Source organism: Columba livia, chromosome 1, assembly GCF_036013475.1.
Source record: "Columba livia isolate bColLiv1 breed racing homer chromosome 1, bColLiv1.pat.W.v2, whole genome shotgun sequence".
In the NCBI taxonomy this organism is placed as follows: domain Eukaryota; kingdom Metazoa; phylum Chordata; class Aves; order Columbiformes; family Columbidae; genus Columba; species Columba livia.
Window position 1 is genome coordinate 57,653,959 of NC_088602.1, and position 18,854 is coordinate 57,672,812.

The following is an 18,854-nucleotide window of genomic DNA, read 5'->3' on the forward strand; positions in this document are numbered from 1 at the left end:
TTTAACGCTCTTTGTCCTGCTAAATTTGAGTTTCACTGGAGCACCTTTGGTGGTAGAAAGGAAGAACTTAGTGTATTTCCTCCACTCAAAGTAATCTGTAGTACTTTGGATGGAGCATGAAGGGCAAGGCGTATGGAGTGCCTTTATTCAAGAGGAGGATGGATGTGAACCTGTATATTTCATATGCTAAATCTGTACCCAGATAAGGCAGATAATTTGAAAATTAATGCCATAGAAAAATTCCATTTTACTTTTTCTCTCTTTTTTTTTTTTTTTTTTTTAATTGTTGTATTGGACTAATAAAATTGTCCTTCAGTCTACTGCCTTGTGGTACTGCCCTTGGTGTCTTTCAAACAGAACAACTAAATTTACACATGTACCTGTTCATGTATAGCACTCTAAGCATGACTTTCCTGGATATGATCTTTATATAGGGTGCTGTTGCCTTCTCTGTTACCCCAGCTCTTAAAAATTTTGGGTCTTAAATAATTCAATCAAGCATCAGCAAATTTTGGCTGCAAGTGAGGACTAAGCACTTGTGTTAGGCAATGAAACAGAGAGCTCATTGAAAGATTACATATGGAAATTGCTGCCTACAGAGGATTCACTCGAAATGTGTACGTTGTGAAGGACTCTTGACACTTATCTACATTCATTTCCAGAATTAAGGATGTTCTGAAGTGAAAAACATAAAATGCCATAGATTTTACAAAGCTTGTTCCTGTTGCATGTCATGACATGTAGTCTATGATAGTCTTGAAGTCTGTGAAGTCTAGAAGTGTTATCTATGAAATATATTACAGCTATAAGTCTGTGATAAATGACCTGTGTGGGGAAAAAAAGGACCTGGCAGCTTGAAATTACTGTATCTTTATTTCTTCTGTAATAAATTCCTTGTGTTTCTACACATACAAAAAAAATCCATTCGAATAAATTAGAGTACGTTCATTTTTAGTTAAACCGTGTGGTCCAAGGAATTTTCTTTGAATTTTATCAAAAGCAGATGCTGAAATTTGTAAATATTCATTAATATCAGGAACATTTTGGGCTCTTTTTTTTTTTTTTTCTTTCCAGTAAAATTATTTTAAACACTCAAGTGCCATTTTAGATCCCATAGAGATTTTTAATAAACTTCCTGGTTTTGAAGTTCTCTGTTCATATATGTATACTTGTGCATGTATTTTTGTGTGTGCTGGTTCATACAGACTAGAGTTAGTATGTGTCCTGGTTTTGGCTGAGGTAGAGTTATTTTTATTCCTAGAGCTGTGTCATGGATTTTGCGTGAGAGCAATGTGGATAACACACTGATGTTTTAGTTGTTGCTGAGCAGTGCTTACACTAAGTCGAGGACTTTTCAGCTCCCCATGCTCTGCCATCAAGGAGGTGCACAAGAACCTGTGAAGGAACACAGCTGGGACAACTGACCTAAACTGACCAAAGGGATATTCCATACCATATGACACCATGCTCAGCAGATAAACTAGGGGGAGTTAACTGGGGGGAGGGGCTCACTGCTCAGGAACTGGCAGTGTATCAGTCAATGAGTGGTGACCAGCTGTATTGTGCATCACTTGTTCTATATATTCTTATATTATTGTTACTATGATTGTTGTTATCCCTTTCTGTTTTATTAAACTGTCTTTATCTTAACTCATGAGGTTTACCTTTTTTTTCCAGTTCTCTCTCCCACCCCACTTAGGGGAACAGTGAACAAATAACTGTGTGTGGTGTTTAGCTGCCTGCTGGGTTAAACCATAATAGTACCTTTGATTAATTTAAGTTATTTTTCCTCCTTTCACTAATAGCTGGGAAAAAAATCGTATTTACTTATTTCACTGTTGTAGAAAAGATGTGGAGGTCGTAGGGAAGCATGCAAGTCACCACTGGAGGGATGGAGGAGAGGAGGAGAGCAGAGGCGACAGCAGAACTGGAACAGGGAAATTTGAAAGTCAAGGGAAGGGTTGGAGATAGAGAAGGGAGTGGCAGTGATGCTAATGGTAGCTTTGTATACTTTTATTTCATTCAAAAAGCTATGTACCAACATCTCAAACTGTTTTTATTTAATACTGCAGTTACTTTGGGATGTTTTCACATCTTGTAATTATCTAACTTTTTTTTTTTTAAATTAAACTTTTAATATTTTAAGGAAAATATCTCAGAAATAATTTATCCAATAAATTCTCCACATAAAGTTATTCTACAATGAAATTGTCTCCATGTCTGTGAATTAAATAGGCCAAGGTTCTCCCCAGAGAATTCTTTTATTGTGAATCTGACTATCTAATCCATTTAAAATTAGCAGATTATAACTGACATTTCATTAAATTGCAACTTCTTCATACTGCTAGAGTTGGTGCTTCAAGTTGGTTCGTCAGGACCTGATCCTGTAACCTTAATTATACAAATAATATTATGTAGGTATAAACTTCCATTGCATATGTGAAGTCTCTATGTCTACAGAATGATATATTTTGGTTAGTTCAATAATCACCTGTAAATGTTGTCACTCTTTTATTGTGTGTGATTTTGCTTCTGGATTTAACTGTGTAATTCTGCACATGTATTAGTCCTTCATTAACAGTCACAATAAATTGTGCAGCTGGAGTGAGATAATTGCATCTGTGGGGCATAGCAAAATGCAAGATAGATATGCCAATTCCCTTGGGTTATGATTAGTCTATAGGAACCATTTTCCCATGAGTCTTCTTTCGTTATTAGCGTAGGTCTTTATTGTAGGAAAGGCTCAGAGTAATGGAAAATTCATACATGCAGTTCAAAAAACTTTTTAAGAAGTTAGGTAAGAAGCAGGGGAACAAAATAATTTAACTCCTTACATACCACACTTCCTTGTAGCAGAAAGTACAATGGAAGAACTAATTGTTCTGATGAATCATCTGCTGACTTCTGCTAAGGATGCTGCAAGTCTCTGAATGTGCCTATCCAGCTTTAAGAGTCCCGCCACCAACCAGCCACTCACACTCCTCAATCTGAAAAGGGGACATTCTCACAAACAATTATATTATAGAAGAAAGACATTCATTACCATTTGGTGTCAAAGCACAGAGGGAAGTCAGATCTCTTCAAAGTAGTTTCTCTACTGAGTTTTGACATATTTCTTATTATAATAGCATACAGTTTTTATGCAGAAACTATGCCACTGATTCTGGGGGATTTGCAGGTAATTTACACAAGTGTGGCCACCAATGGTGATTTACAATGGTGCACAAGTTCAAATAGGCTGACAGATCAGATTGCATGGAAAGATAACATGATGTTACTTTCATTTATTGATTTTATAACTGAAGTGGAGGTAAACCTGCAATTAGTTCAGGAGAACTAACAATTTCAGCTGAGATCTTGCCATCACTACTCCATCAAAATAAAGAGGCTTTTGCTTGAACAAAGAATATAATAGAATATCCTGAGTTGGAATGGACCCACAAGATTCGTCAAGCTCAACTCCTGACTCCAGACGGGGCAACCTAGAAATTAAACCATATATCTAAGAGTGTTGTCCAAACACTTCTTGAACACTGACAGGCTTGGGATCATGACCACTTCCCTGGGGAACTTCTTTCAGTGCTTGGCCACCCTCTCAGTGAAGAACTTTTTCCCAGTATCCAATCTGAACTTCCCCTGATGCAGCTCTAAGCCATTCCCTTGCACCCTGTCATTGGACACAAGACAGAATTGATCAGCACCTTCTTCTTCACTCTGTCTCATGGGGAAGTTGTAGACAGCAATCAGGTCACCCCTCAGTCTCCTCTTTTCTAAGCTGAACAAGCCAAGTATCCTCAGCTGCTCTTCATCAGTCATGCCCTTTATTGCTTTCTCCATCTTCCTTGTCCTCCTTTGAACATGTTTTAATATCTCTATATCCTTCCTACATTGTGAAGGCCAGAACTGCACTAATGCTGAGTATAGTGGGGCAATCACTTCTTTCAGCCAACTGATTATAATGTGCTTAATGGATACAGTTGACCCTTTTGGCCCTCCAGAGCAAATTGTTGACTCATATAGAGCTTATCATCAACCAAAACCACAATCATAATAGTAATAATCTGTCCACTCTCTTCCATGGTAGGTGGCACCCATCCTTAAATAGCGTGAAGCAAGAGTTAAGCTTGAAGCCAAAACTGACAGCAGAGCTCTTTTCCCAAGACAATTCCCAAGCTCTTTTCCCAAGAAAATTCAGCTGTCACAGAACTCAATAATCATCCAAACTCCTGGGCTTTATTCAGGTTCATTGATGATATTGATGACTGACGAGACTACATCAGGGGATGATTCTACTTCCATCAAATTGTAAATTATGTGTGCTCTGTTTATGGAATCTGGGGAAATATGTAACCTACTTATATACAACAGCTCAGATCCCTATTTTGCAGTGGTGGAAAGAGTAAAAATCACTGAAAATAAAGAATAAGCAATGTTGTGAGGTATGCACTTGCAGTTTTAGTAAACAGAGGTCTGCAGTATGATATTCATGAATTCCTGACTGTGCTGGGATACTTGTCAAAGCTAATGTTTTCTTCAGAGACACGAAAGCCTTTCAGTTAAATGTTCAGGTGCCAAAAGGTTGAGGTAGATTTGTTCTTTCTTTTCAGTTTTTGCAAGAAGACACAGAAGGATTTTATTAATATTATAGGAGTGAACACTTCATGAAGGCATAGAGGAAACATTGCCTAGCAAATACAATAATTCCTGAGAAGACAAAAGACATTTGACTTTTTGGAAAAGTTCATTATTAGGGGAATTTTTGTTGGCAGAATACTTGGAACCATACACATAGTATGCCCTGTGCTTTACGACTCATGGAAGTCAGGAATAAGTCAAGAAAAATATTACAGTTTGTTTAATCCTTTTACAGTTCCATAAATAAGTGTCAGATTTGTTGAGAATTATTGATTTTTTTTTACAGTCTGTAGAAGGATTGATTCTCACTTTTCTCTTTCTCAGGAAGAATGTTTCACCAAAAAAGTCATATTTGTACATATCCAGGGGATGAAATATCAGGTAACAAACAGAAGCACAGTTTATAGTTGACAATGTAGGCAGGTAAACTGTGTTTGATATGTCTTCAGTTGCACCAATTGTTGATGACCTTCATGGCAACATTAAGGTGTGTCTTTTATTTATTTTATTTTATTTTATTTTATTTTATTTTATTTTATTTTATTTTATTTTATTTTATTTTATTTTATTTATTGTCTTTGGAATCACTCATATAAACACAGCTCTGAAAGATACGGCTTCAATTGTTAAGTTTCCATCTTGGCTTCCATGCTGACTTGTACGGCATCTAACCTTTTGAACTCACGCTTCAGAGGGTCATGAGGCAAATCTGTGGAAGTTAAGGCAGGCACTCGTTTATTCCAGAATTTCTTTCTTTCTTTCTCATAAACTTCTCATAGAATGCACAAATGTTCCCAGAACTGCACAAAAGGTTCAGGTTGACTGGAGCATTTTGCCTCAGACACTGTTTTGAGGGGTAGGAGGTATCATCACAGTATTTGATTGTATTTTCTCATGTGTGGATGGCTTCAGTCTCAACTTTTATTCATTGGAATCTCAAAAAATATTCTATTATTTATTTCCAAAACATCTACTGTTCTGTTGTTCTTGAGGAAATTAGTTGTACTATATCTGTGGGTTTTTTACACCTGACTTCCTGACGACATTATATACTGATAACGTTTGCTTCACATGAAAGGACTTTACAATCTTTTGATTTTTCACACATCATTTCACAAAGCACAGCTCAGACTTTTACTTATCTCAGCATAAATGTCAATGCTATATGTTTATCTTACTTAAATGAGCAGTTGCAGTTGAGGAAACATAGAAACAGAGGGACACTATAATAACATCTGCACAAATGACTTGATACAGCATGATACCCACCACTGCACTTTTAACACATGGCTTTCTCCTCTACTGATTGGGATTGACTGGCAATTTAGCTTTGGCTAAAAGTTCTCACAAAAAAGAAATAACCTATTTTGTATTTTGTCTACAACTCCACAGGCTTGCATAATACTTTTCTTTCTGTTGATGTGTTCTCTTCTCCTTGAGACAGTACTAGAGAGAAGATCCTTCACCACCTGTTTTGAAAGTAGGCTCCTAAATCTGTAAATGGTTCTTTTCCAAATTCTAAGATAGTTCTGTGTCAGAGTTCGCCAGGACCTTTCTTACTGTTTATTCCTGTTAAGATTATTTCTTCTTTTTCTTGTCTTCTACCAAATTATCCTGGTTCACCACTGATACTGATTAGCTTTATATGTGTACAAACCTCTACTACTATGGGCCAGGGTGACAAAATCTGGCCTGCAGTAAAGAGCAGATTATTCAGAGGAAAAAAAAATCAGGTGGTTGAACTAACTGGACACTAATGACTAGGTGACACAAGTACTGATGATGGAACATTCAGGAATGAATTCTTTATCTCAGCCGCATGCACAATACTCACATACATGTTGTATAAAATTAGATATTGTATTATCAGTCCAAAGTTTAAATACTGTGTATGATGTCTGTGATAGCTGAACTATCTCTTGACAATTGAGTGTTTAGCTGGAAAATGAAAAGTTTGTTAAATATTTCAGAAAAAATAATGCAAACTTTTTGTTATGGACTTTATAGTGATTATGGTTAACAAATAAATTAAAATGTTAATATGTTAGCAATTTCTGTCTGAACAGATCTGGCTCAGTAATTGTTGCAAGACATCACTCATTTGTACTGCTCCAGAGAGCATACACTGTCTGAATTCTTCTTGTATTCATTAATTCCTTTCCACTTCACACATAAATATGGTACTTGACATGCTGTCCTTGGTGATGTATAATAGCAATTTGCTTCTGACCTCAAGGTCACCTTCTTTTTTGTGTGTTTCTCAAGCTGAGATTTCTGGAAACTTGTGTGATGCTTATGATAGAACTGATGCTCTATAAAAACCCCTGTTGCTATGCAATAAACAGTTAATTACTGCTAAGGTTATCTTTTATTGTAAAGATACAAGCGTAGATGCTTTGCTATGCTTTTACAAGTGTAGTTGCTTTTCTACATGTATGCCAATCTTTATTTCATGGACTGGAATGAGATATACGCCTGCTTCCATATGTACTTCATACCCAGTTCAGGCTACTGTTTGCAGTTTTAAAAATCTGTGGTACTGGGTGCTGCTTACTTCCAAGGCCTGAGTTTCATGAGTAGACTCAGACTAAGGACCTGGCTGAGAGAGACTATCTGGAAGGAAACTGGAAACTCTCCACTGGGAAGAGGTAATTGTTTATCATAAAAAGCACTTTACTATAATAATTGTAATTAAGACTATGTTATATAGTATTTAACCCTCATACTCACAGTTCAGTAAATGCTGCAAAAACCCTGCATGAATTTGTAATCTAGGGAGTTGTAAGGGCAATAGAGATGAGAAACAAACTCTGTCATGTGGCCTGGAGTGGTGGCTGGCAGCCCCATGTCAAAGGACATTCCAGATACAAAGAAGGAGGAAGGTAGAGGTTGCCTTCCCAAAAGCCGGTCAGTGCATGTACTGGTTGTAACTTCTATCTATCCTGAAGAAAAAAAAAAGAAACAAATAAAGCAACTGTCTGGTGGGAAAACTTGAAGAGCAAGGAACAATGGACAATGGGTTCTGCTATTTATTATTTGATCCTACTAATGTAAAAAATTCTAAGAAATGGGAGAAGATAGTTTTTACTGAGAATTATGCACACTGATGTGTGGATCTTCTCCACTTCATAAGTGACAGATTACAGGCAGTAGTTTCAATAGCTACCAAAGGAAAAAATAATAGCCAAATGAGAAGGCTATGACAGCAGCCTTCTAAAGCCTCTCCCAAAGAAACTTAGACTTTTTGGTTTAGGCCACTATGTCTTGTCAGTCAGCTCTGTACTTGCCTTCAGTTTTGCAATTACTGCCTGTCATCCACTCTCAACACGTGTGAATGACCTCTCCTCAGCACTTCCAGGGGTTTTCCAGGAGGGTTTTTCAATTAGGATACAGGACTTGGATGAAAGGACTGATGGTTTTGTCTTGCTTTCAGAAGAAGAGATGTGATAGACCTTCTCTGACATCTGAGAAAGGCTTCCAAGGGTCATCCTTGAACTGTATTCATTGCTCAAGACCCAGATAAATAGTACTGCAAACTATTAAGATGCCTGAGTTCAGCAGGCATGTGTCTGACTTCTAGTGCTGTAGGTCTTGCAATTTTCTTTACAGTTGTTCTGACTAATTCAAATCTGTGTGATTTTAAAGGTTTTAAGATATGAAACCCCTTTTGTCATGTGCATTTCAAGCCTTTCATGTTTTCAGATATTTTCTAAACAATCTGATCATCTCAGATTTGTGCTATGAGGTTGGAAGCCCACCAGAGTGGAATTTGGATGGAGTCATTTAGTCCGTAGTTTTTCTGGCTATATTTTTATAGCTATTATCATAATTCTGGTATACTGATATTTCAGTAGTGCAGAATTGGAATTATCCTGCCAGACCTGGATATGCTTTGGTCTGTGAACATGAAGTCTTTTCAGATTGTGGATGTGTTGAACTAGCAGTCTAAAAGACAGTAATTGATGATATTGTTCATTTTCCTATCTTTCTCCAAATAAAAATAAAATCAAGCTTGCCGGAGGAAGCTGCGTGGTTCTATTTTCTCTTCAGTGGTTACACTAGGGATGGCGTGGGTGGAGAATTCTAAGGGAGAAGAGCTGAAAACTGACCCAGAGAAGAAATGGCAGGTCAAAACCTCTGCTTGAAAAGCAGACATTTGTCACTAGAATGACTCCACACTTCTTTCTGTTGTCAGATTTTTTTGCATTAATATGAGAATATCCCAGCAGCCTTTCTGTGTGCCTTACCACTTCTGTTCTACTGAGCTTCAGGCTTCCTTCATTCTTGGAGGATTTTACTCTCACTCTTCGCACATTTCGTGGACTCTTTATGATTGAACGGTTCCTTGACTTTGTACGATTAATGTATAACAGAGGAAAGTTACCTACCTGCCTGAAAAGAAGTTTAAATAGTAATATGCAGGATCATGAATGTTAGACTCAAAGAATGGAAGACTTTTCATTCAAGACATTTAATGTCAAGTTTTATAAAATGAGGGTCAGGATGCAATCTGTAGAAAAGAGGATGTATGTAGCTTCTAGCTTGTTTCTAAGGATGAACGTAAGAATGAAAAAAAGTGTCTTCAGGAATTTAAAAGAATGGTAAGCCGTGTTAGTTAAAAATAAATGTAGAAAGAACAGAAGAGGTAGAGGCAATGGTCTATGTCTGCCTTCCATCCTTGTTTTTCTGATTTGCCTGGTCAACAGATTTATATTTTGTGCTTGTTTTGGGAATCTCTAAAAAAATAAGAGCAATAGAAATGAAGAATTAGGTGAAGGTATGGAACACAAAAGAGCAGGGCAGAAACAGGATGGCGAAAAGAAAGTGGTGGGGCTTTTTCAAACTACTCACTCACTAGCCAGGAGTACTGATGAAGAAGCTGGAGAAGGGTATTCCCTTCTGGCTTTTTATTCTTGTCTTCTTTCTTTCACTCCTGATCCGTCTCTTTCTTGATGTTTAAAAACAAAACTGTATGGCAAATTCAAGCCAAATTCAAGGATGAACTGCTCTACAAAAAAAAAAACCAAAAAACAACAACAACAACAACAACAAAAAAAAACACCACAAAAAAAAACCAAAGCATTTTGGAGAGATCAGTAGAAGAGAGAAAAATAAATTTTCCATGTCATAGGTCTTAAATGTGCTGCAGCAGAGGAACAGGAGACTATACATAATTGTTGAGTATAATTTATATACAATGTGAATCTGTATTACAGACAACCATAGGAGCAGCCACTGTAATTGAAACAAATACGTTTTGATCCTTTTGTGTACTCTTAGGTGGGTATAGACAATATTTAGTTGTGAAAGAGAATAGGCGGGTATGGATAATATTTAGATGTTAAAGTGAAGGAACTATGTTTTAAATAATTGCCTACCATTCTGAGACAAAGCCCCTTCTTCCTTTTGTCCCAAGGTGGTTTTCATAAACTGGAATGTGCAGTCTAAATTTACTGTTATGGTAGAAAAGGGGAGGTAGCGTAACAATTTCTTCCCCCTATTTTTGTTTACATTCTTGATTTTAAGCTCCTGAGACGAAAGAAATCAAATCAAGTAATCTTGAACTAAGCATTATTATTTCTGCCAGACAATGGAAACAGTTTCTCAGCATAGTAAAGGGTTTGCTGGTAGTTTCTGAAAGGAGGGAAAATAATTTTTGGTTGCCTACTCACATCCTGGCAACTGTCATTAAGGAAGGTTGTGGGCTTCCGAGATATCACTTGACCTGGTCTAAAGAGTAAAATAATCTTCCCAGGCATTGCTCAACATGGAGAGAAAACCAGAAAATTCTTGACTGGTCAGGTGCAAAATTCTTGGGAGTGTGCATGTACTACAAATTTTGGGCTATTGCTTATTGTAAAAACAAAACCAAACCAAGCAAAAAATAACCCTTTCAAATAAAAAATGTTGTAAAGTACTAGTACTTTGCCTAGGACTGAAATTATGGTTGTGCGGAATACTGGAAATCACTCAAGTCCTTCATAGTTTTCAAATGAAGGCTGTTTGCTATGTTTTCTCCTTTCCCGTTTTGAGGCACCCCTCCATTTGAACATCTTTCCAAGAACATCTTTCCCCAAAAAGGATTTCCAGTCTTTGTGCAAGCCTACAAAACAAGAGGACACAAGCAAGCATTCCAGGATGAGTATTGATGGACCATTACAAAATTGCTTACTGCCAGTTGAGAGAGTAAACATGGGAGAAATAATGTTAAACAAAGACCTCAGTGGGCCATGTGTTCCTCCTCTTCTTCAGCATTCCTCTTTCACACCAGTTCCAGGGAGGCAGCCTACTAGCCCCAAATGGTCTGATGAGCCACCCACATCTGGTTCTTCTTAAAGGAGTTAATCTTAATGAGCTGAGCAGCTGGGAAATCAGAAATGAATACCTGGAGTGATACCTTCATTTTTTCATCTGTTGATATGGGTAATCGGAGAGCCGGCAAATGTGAGACTCTGCAGTCTTGGGAGAGCGAAGGAGCTGATAAGCATTTGTGTTCTTCAGTGCTGTGGCATGGATGGCCAAGTCACTTACTTTGATCATACCAGGACTCTGCTAGTGAGGGCTTCCTCTTCTATTCTAAATATTTTAAACAAAGTGCAGAAATTTTGTGCAGCTCCTGTGAAATACACCACAGGGAAGGGTTTAGTCAATTTTGCAGAGTGGTCACAGCACAGGCAAATCACTGACAGAAGGAGAACTGTTTTTGATTTGCCAAAATGTAGGCTTCAATAAGTATTTCCACTAATGGAGAGGCTTTGAAAAGGCATGGTCCTGTGAGCACTGCAGCCAGAGTGAGGAACTAGTCTGTTTCAGTCATGTATAGACTGCAAATCACAGCTTCAAATCCAAATACAACCAAATAAAGGTAGTATTAACCTCTAATCTAAAGGGTTCTTCATTTTCATTCTCCTGAGGTTTGGCTGCTTATAATATGGGGTATTTGCAGCTCCCAGGGTGACTTTCATTGGGTAACTCATTAGACATCTGTGTCTCAGTTTTCCCATCACTGTGATGACAACATTTACCTACTGCACTGAGGCTATGTATGGTTTAATTAGATAACATTTCCAAAACCTTTTAAAAATGCTGTAAGATCTTCAATTGCTGAATGTTGCCAGAGTAAGGAATTGGTGATATCTCAGGCATGAGCTGTGTGATGAAAGAAGATGTTCTACTTTTAACTTAGATATCAATGCCATGTTGCATCAGGTACATCTGCGATTGGTACTACATTTGCGTATGATGCCATATATTAATAGTTATGTAGCCTGTGATCCTACATAGTAATGCCATTCTTACTGCATTAGGGATTGAGGCTCAATATTACTGATTTCATGCTACTGTAATTCCATCAATTTCAGCTACATCTCGTTTATAACAAAAAGAGGCTGTACAAAATCTGTATAAGGCTTGTGTTCAGCCATACAGGATGCATTTTTCTCTTTTTTGTTTTCATTTATTCTGTTCAGGGTTAGCATGCATACTTGTGTTTAGTTGTAACTCTTACTATGTCGGATGGCAATTGCTATTATTAGTATTTTTACTGGTTTACCTGGCAAAAATGCAAATGGAAAAACCAGGCTCTGGAAGGATGAGATGACTGAATTAGTTATTCTTCTGAAGCATGCTTTCAGTTTGCCATAGAATCAGATTTTGCTTCTATTTTTATTCTGCTTGCACAGATATACACACACTTCGATGAGTTCTTTAAAGCTTTAGCAACACACTAAACCCACAACTCTGCTTTGTGCTTTACATGAGCTGAGAATGGTTGAAGCTCCGATAATCATCACAAATTCCATACCATGTTTGTCCTCGCTCTTGCAGTCCTTGACAATTCTGGCAAATGCCCCAAAAACCATTGAAAACATTTTTTCACTTGGATTAGTAAAACTATCAAGAATCTCTGTAGATATAGCTTGGAGCTCTTTTTTCTGCAAAACCAGACGTGTTAAAATGGCTGGAATAACTACCATTTGCTATAAACTGGATGGAGAGGAAAATTATTAGAAAGTACCAGTCCAATGGTGCGTGCACTTAGCCATCTGCTACAGGGACAGTGAGCTTTGGAGGCAGGAAAAGAAGGTTATTTTCCACTTCCCTTCATATTCAGGGCTTGCCACATTGCCAGTGTACAATGTTCTGATCCTGCTGTAGTCTTCCTTGTTGTGCCTTTTCTGAGTGAAATATGCTTTTTTGTCTGATGAGAACCAATTTCCTGGTTCTTGTTTATTCCCTAAATTCATTGATGATCTTCAAGATTTGGGACTGTGAATAAACAACTCCCCGGTCACCTTCTGCAGATGCAGAGCAGCATTTCCAACCCTGAGAAGACCAGCTCAGCTAACGGTAGGATTTGGGTCAACTTGCTGTTTTTTCAAGTGGCCCAAGATATCCTCATATTTTAATACTTTGTAAGTGGATTCAGTACAGAAGAACTAAAATAAAATTAAATGACTGTCAAACTAATGGGAGAGGCTTCCAAAGGTTTGCCATTCTGGAACTTCTTAGTTGTATAACAACTAAGAAAATCAGCACTTCTAAAGTCCACTTTGCTCTGGTTATGAACACTGTCCTTGCTCAGTGCCTTAACCTTCAAAATGCTAAGGGTCTTCTATTTTCAGCCCTATAGTCTGCCTTCTACATGCAATCTGTAACATTTTACCCAAGATACTGTGGCAATATTTTCCATTGTAGTTCTCACACTGTTGTTATGCTGTTATTCTCACCATCTTATACCCGCAAAGCCAATATTATTGCTGTATCAGGTTTCTCATGTGAACTAATTGCCAGATGGCAATTGCTCTTTGTTATCCACTTTTTCCTGGTCCTGATTTTGGAGCTTTTAGTTTACATCAGAAAAAAACCCAGTACTCGGTGAACAATGAAGTAGATAATAATAATCTAAACAGACAATAAGTATTACTCAATGATGTACGTGCATAAGGATTGACAAGATATAACTGGGAAGCACCTGTGGCTGATCAAAATGTGTTCCAGTCGACACTACTAGTGGGAACAATCATGGGAGGTCCTGATGAAAAGTATCCAGGATTACGGGAAAAACCTGGTGAAAAATCATCATCAACATTTTCTGTCCTTGGTAGTAACCCTGAAGTCAGTGCATGTGAGTAGTTAAAGACCCCACAAATAAAACTTTCTGTATATAAGGCTATCTATCTCAACATCCTTTGTGTGACAACATGTCAAATACATGCTAAGGAGTGATTCAAGCCTAGGACAATACAACTATTGACGTGAGTCACACTTTTGTTGAGATAGACTGATAGTGTTAAGCCTCAGATACCCCTAATTGTTCAAAATAGGAAAGAGGTTCAGCCCAGCACCCAAGGTCATCACCGTTGTCTTCTGTACCCACTAGCAGAAGAGGTGAACCACCTTGGTAAAAATGGAAAAGTCAGGTCTGTAGCTGTGCTTGACAATGATCTGTAGGATAAATATCATTGCTATTACTGTTAGAGAAGAAGGAATAATCCAAGGAAGGATACATTACACAACTAGTAAGCTGCATAGTCCAACCAGATGAATTAAGAACATTTTTCCCTTTCCTAGCTAGAAGAAGAACACCTTCCAGGTAAGTCTTTGGCATTGATAAACATTTCAATAAGGTTGATTAATTTAACCTAGGATGATTTACCCTTTTTAATGATATCTTTTGGAGTATTGGGTGCACGGCTGGATTCAGGACTAACCAGTAATCAGCTGGCAGGCCTGCACAGGTAGCCCAAGGCATACAGTAAAACAATGAGAGTTCCACTGTCAATTCAAATCAAGCACTCTTCCCTAGCAAATTTAATAAATCCTACTTTTATTGTCAGTGTTTGGTAATGTACCAGGCAGAAAGGAATTGTGGGGTTTGTGTTGACTACATCTATCCGAAAGCTGACCAGTCTACTTCATGACGAAGGGCTGACTGTCTTTTAAGTAGGAAAGTGTATACATCCAAATGTCCACAGCTATTGAGACAAGAGTAGTAGGTGATTTTGGCACTTTGAGTTCTGGCACTGTACCCTACCCATTTGTGACTAACAGAATCAGCACAGCTGCTGTTTCTATTTCCGTGTTGTCACCTTCATTATTTTTTCTGTTGATGTTCAACATGTATTCTGTGATATACAGTTGGGTTATCAGTCCTATTTATCTAATGGTACTAAATAATGTGCCTTGTAATATCCCAGGACAGAATGTGACTGGAGTCCCATTGTGTTTCACTGGAATTTCAGCTTACTTCAGATTTAAACCCCATTGAACCATTATGTTATGGCTGAGAAAGCCATTAATTTCTCCCATTTCTTTTCTGCTTCATAGAAGACAGGTTGATGATTAGATGCCCCTTATTTAAGTAGAGAAAAAGGATGGGTGTCAGTTTGGAGTTGCTCTTTTTGCATTTTCTTCACTTTAAATGTCTCTTCTTCCTCCAGATTAAAAGACAAGCAGGCAAGCAAGCAAGACATCCAGATGGCAGCTGAGTATCTCTGGGGTTTTGTTCATCTCATCATCTGGTGAGTACAACTCAAAACAACACTCACTACAAGTCTCAGTGAAGCAGGCCTAACTGCTTGGATTAGCCCAAGCCTGATCTACCATGCTAATAACGTTTATATTTTCATTTTGTTGCCATTATTGTAGCATCTTATGCTTTTTACATATTTTTGTTCATAAAATATTGAATTTTAGTACACAGACTCTGCTATGAGAAAAATAGGCAGATAAGACAGCAGAATACTGGCTCTGAAAGTAGAATAAGAGGGAGGTAGACAACAGGAGAGATATTGTTTCCAAGTAGACAGATATTTTGCATTTTTGTTTGAATTTGGAGAAGAAATAGAAAACTAGCCATTTCTCATCCTATTTGTCAAGCAATCTTCTGCTGATAGGTTTTCTTTTACATCCATCAGTGTTAGAGCACATATTTTTACTCAACCCAGGGCATTATTATTGCAGATAAACCAGAGGTTCTGCAAAAACATGATTGAACAGTGCGCCATTCCTGCATTTAAACTGCTAAAATGAAGCCTAAAATGATAAAAGCATCAAAACCCCGTATGGAGTTTGGGAATTCTGCAAGCCCAGTAGTGTCCAAGTGCATTTATGGAAAAAAAAAACAAAAAACTAAGAGACTCGGGTATATACACTCACCTTCATGAAAATACTTCTAGAGGATTCTCCTGTCTGAAAATTTTGTAAACCAGCTGTCTTATAAGCATCCCTTATGAACTTCCTCACTCAACTTATTTTTGGAGTTGATCTCAAACTATTGCCTATGAACAGTCTGCCTCCATAGCTTGTGAAAATAGGATTATCCATTGCATTAAGATTTAATTACCTCACAAAAATGGATGCTTTGAATCTGTCCTCTGGGTCACACACAACATCTGGGAGATTCACTAAGTAATGTATCTAAATCACCACAAAGATTAATACAGGAACATAAAAAGCACCAACAGGCATTTTGCATTCCTTATGATGGAATATTCTAAACAGGACTTTTGCTACCCAGAAAAAGAAAAAAAAAAAGAGAGATAAATTTGACTTGAAAACAATCTGTAATTTTGCTATCTTTGCAATAAATACACTTTGTTATTCTCCCAAGCTATAGCAAATGATATGTTATTGTCACTCAAGCTGACAGTTAACAGAGGGAATCTGTCACCAGCAATCACAATTACCACTGGCCAGGTAGCAATGGTACAGCCATTACCCTTCACTGCTGTAACTGTCTGAGGATGAATGGGTTGAGGCTTTCTTGATCAATTTTCAGGCTTTGAGATAACTATAATGATTGATTTTTTTTTTTTTTTTGTAAGAAGGAAACAATGTACCCATTAGGAAGAATTATTTTTTTCTCCTGAAGAAGATGATGACATGAGGCCAAAGGAAATTATGTTTTTGCCAATCTGTAAAATTAATAGCTTAAGTAAAGAGAGAGACCCAGGAGCAAAAGATGAAGAAGCTGTAGTAGACCTGGCAAGAAGAAAAAGTACTGCCCTAAACCATGTATCTCCACAATCTCAGGCACACAGAGCTTTTTGCCATAGCAGCATAATCCCTTCTCAGTTTTCTTAGCACATTGATTTTTTTTTTTAAGCTAACAGTCCTAAATGTCCCTATCTTCTAAGGTAAATAGGAGCCTGGAACAAAAATATTAACAGACCTTGAAAGAAAAGGTCAAACAAACTGAGAGTTCCTACTTGATTTTTTTCTTTAATATCATGTCTAAATTCAGTAATAACAAAAAAAAAGTCCAAACAAATATCAGTCTGCACACAGTCTACAGCCACTCTGGACTCGGGTCTTTTGCCAGTGTCTCTAATGAATTCCCATTTTTCATCTGCTAGGAGACAAAGGATGAGGAGATTTTACCTAACCTCTGTTACTTGGGTTTATAAATGCAAGCAGATATTCCTTCGAAGCTTTTGTGTTTAAGGGTCACTTTATCTTAAATCTTTACTGTTACTAGAAGCAAACATCAAAAACCTGAGAAAGGCTTTATTGCAGAGATTCCGTATTTCCAGCTTACTGTCACAATGATGGGACTCCCCATCGTGAACCCTCCTGAGAGACCTCTCATGATCTCTCTTGTGCTCACTCCCTTTCCTCACAGCTCTGATATTTCCTCCTAGTTTGATTTACAGTGGCCACAGGTAATCAACAGATAATCCCGCAGGCACGTACCAAAAGCCTCCAGTTATGGAACGAGGCAGCACTGTGTCCTAAGCCCACCTGCATGTTCTTACAGCAACAGAGGCATGATCTTTGAAGCTGTGACTTAATTCACAGCTTTCAAACTTTATTATTATTATTCTTTTTAACACCTCAAGGAGCTCTGCAAGAGCTTGGAGGCTGACATTTATTTTGGCTCTGCCAGTTGAGTTGATGGCTGTAAACTGAAGAAAATGTACTGATTGTACCAGGTGTTACCAAACCTCTTCCCTGTACTGCTGAGGAAGTGCGGCCGAGAGCAGTTGTGTGAAAGTGTGAAGGGACCAGACTTTCAGCAATCTACTTCTTCACAGTTTTGCCCCACAGAACGAGCCTTGAGCCAGAATCACTGCAAAGTTAGCAAGATTACCTCCACCTCCTCTGCACATTTGCTGTGTTTTGCTCTGTTCTTACCTTAGCACACTGTCTTGCACATAAACCTATCTCTGGCATACTCTCCGTTGCATGATGGACCACAGTTCTCCTGTCTGGTCAGCCTGGAGATATAGAATCTGGCTTAAGATGAGCAAAATAATTTGTATTCTTATTTTGGGAATAGAACCACATTTACCTGTTGCAGGGAAGGGAATGTCTCAGGAGGGCTGAGAGCATCTCTTGGGGGTGCTATAGCTGCTGTACCTGCCTGCTTCACAATGACTTTCTGTGTAGCCTGAAGGTGGAAATAAATGATATCCATGAACTATGTCACCCGGAAGAAAATAAAACTAATTTAGTTTGTGTTTCTCCTGTAGATTCATTCCTCTGTCTGGTTTATGTCCAAACAAAGTGAAGGTCAGTGTCTGTGTGGGATCGATTAACAGCTCTGAAAAAGAACCCTGTGCCAAATAACAAACAATGCAGCTTTGGAAGTGAGGAAAGTGAAAGGATTTGCTCTTCGTGGTGATATGTGCATCCGCTGCATTGCTTAACAACTTCAGTAGAAGGCAAGAGAGCTGAGGATTTTGCAAAATGAGATCCTGACACAAACACAAATGAGTGGACATGAGATGGTTTAGTAATCCAGGTATTTTCCTGCTGTAATCACTGGGTTTCTGATTATTTCTGATCTCTTCTGACAATTTATATAATAAGAGGAGTTTAATTCCTGTTATGGTCCTACAGGGGCACTAATTCATATCTGAACTGCCTGTGTGTGAAAATCTGAAATGAGACATTTTCAGAAGCACATTCTCCCTGTTTTCTGCTACTTTCTAAGACTGAAAATGTTATGAATATTTTTTTTTCCTTTGGTTTTTGTTTTTGTACTTCTACTTTTGTCCACCAGCATCTAAAAGATGGAAAGCTATGGGAAATAAATGAAAACCAACAAAGGATAAATAAATGTAATTAGGCCCTAAGAAGGCCTTGTTTAGATGTGGACAACCATTTTGTTGATGTAAGCTTTTGACCAACATGACAATGTTATTTTCTGGTTTTCAGACTGTTTACTTTTGTACAAACAGATCAGAAATCCTCCTAGCAGCCCTGGGGAGGGA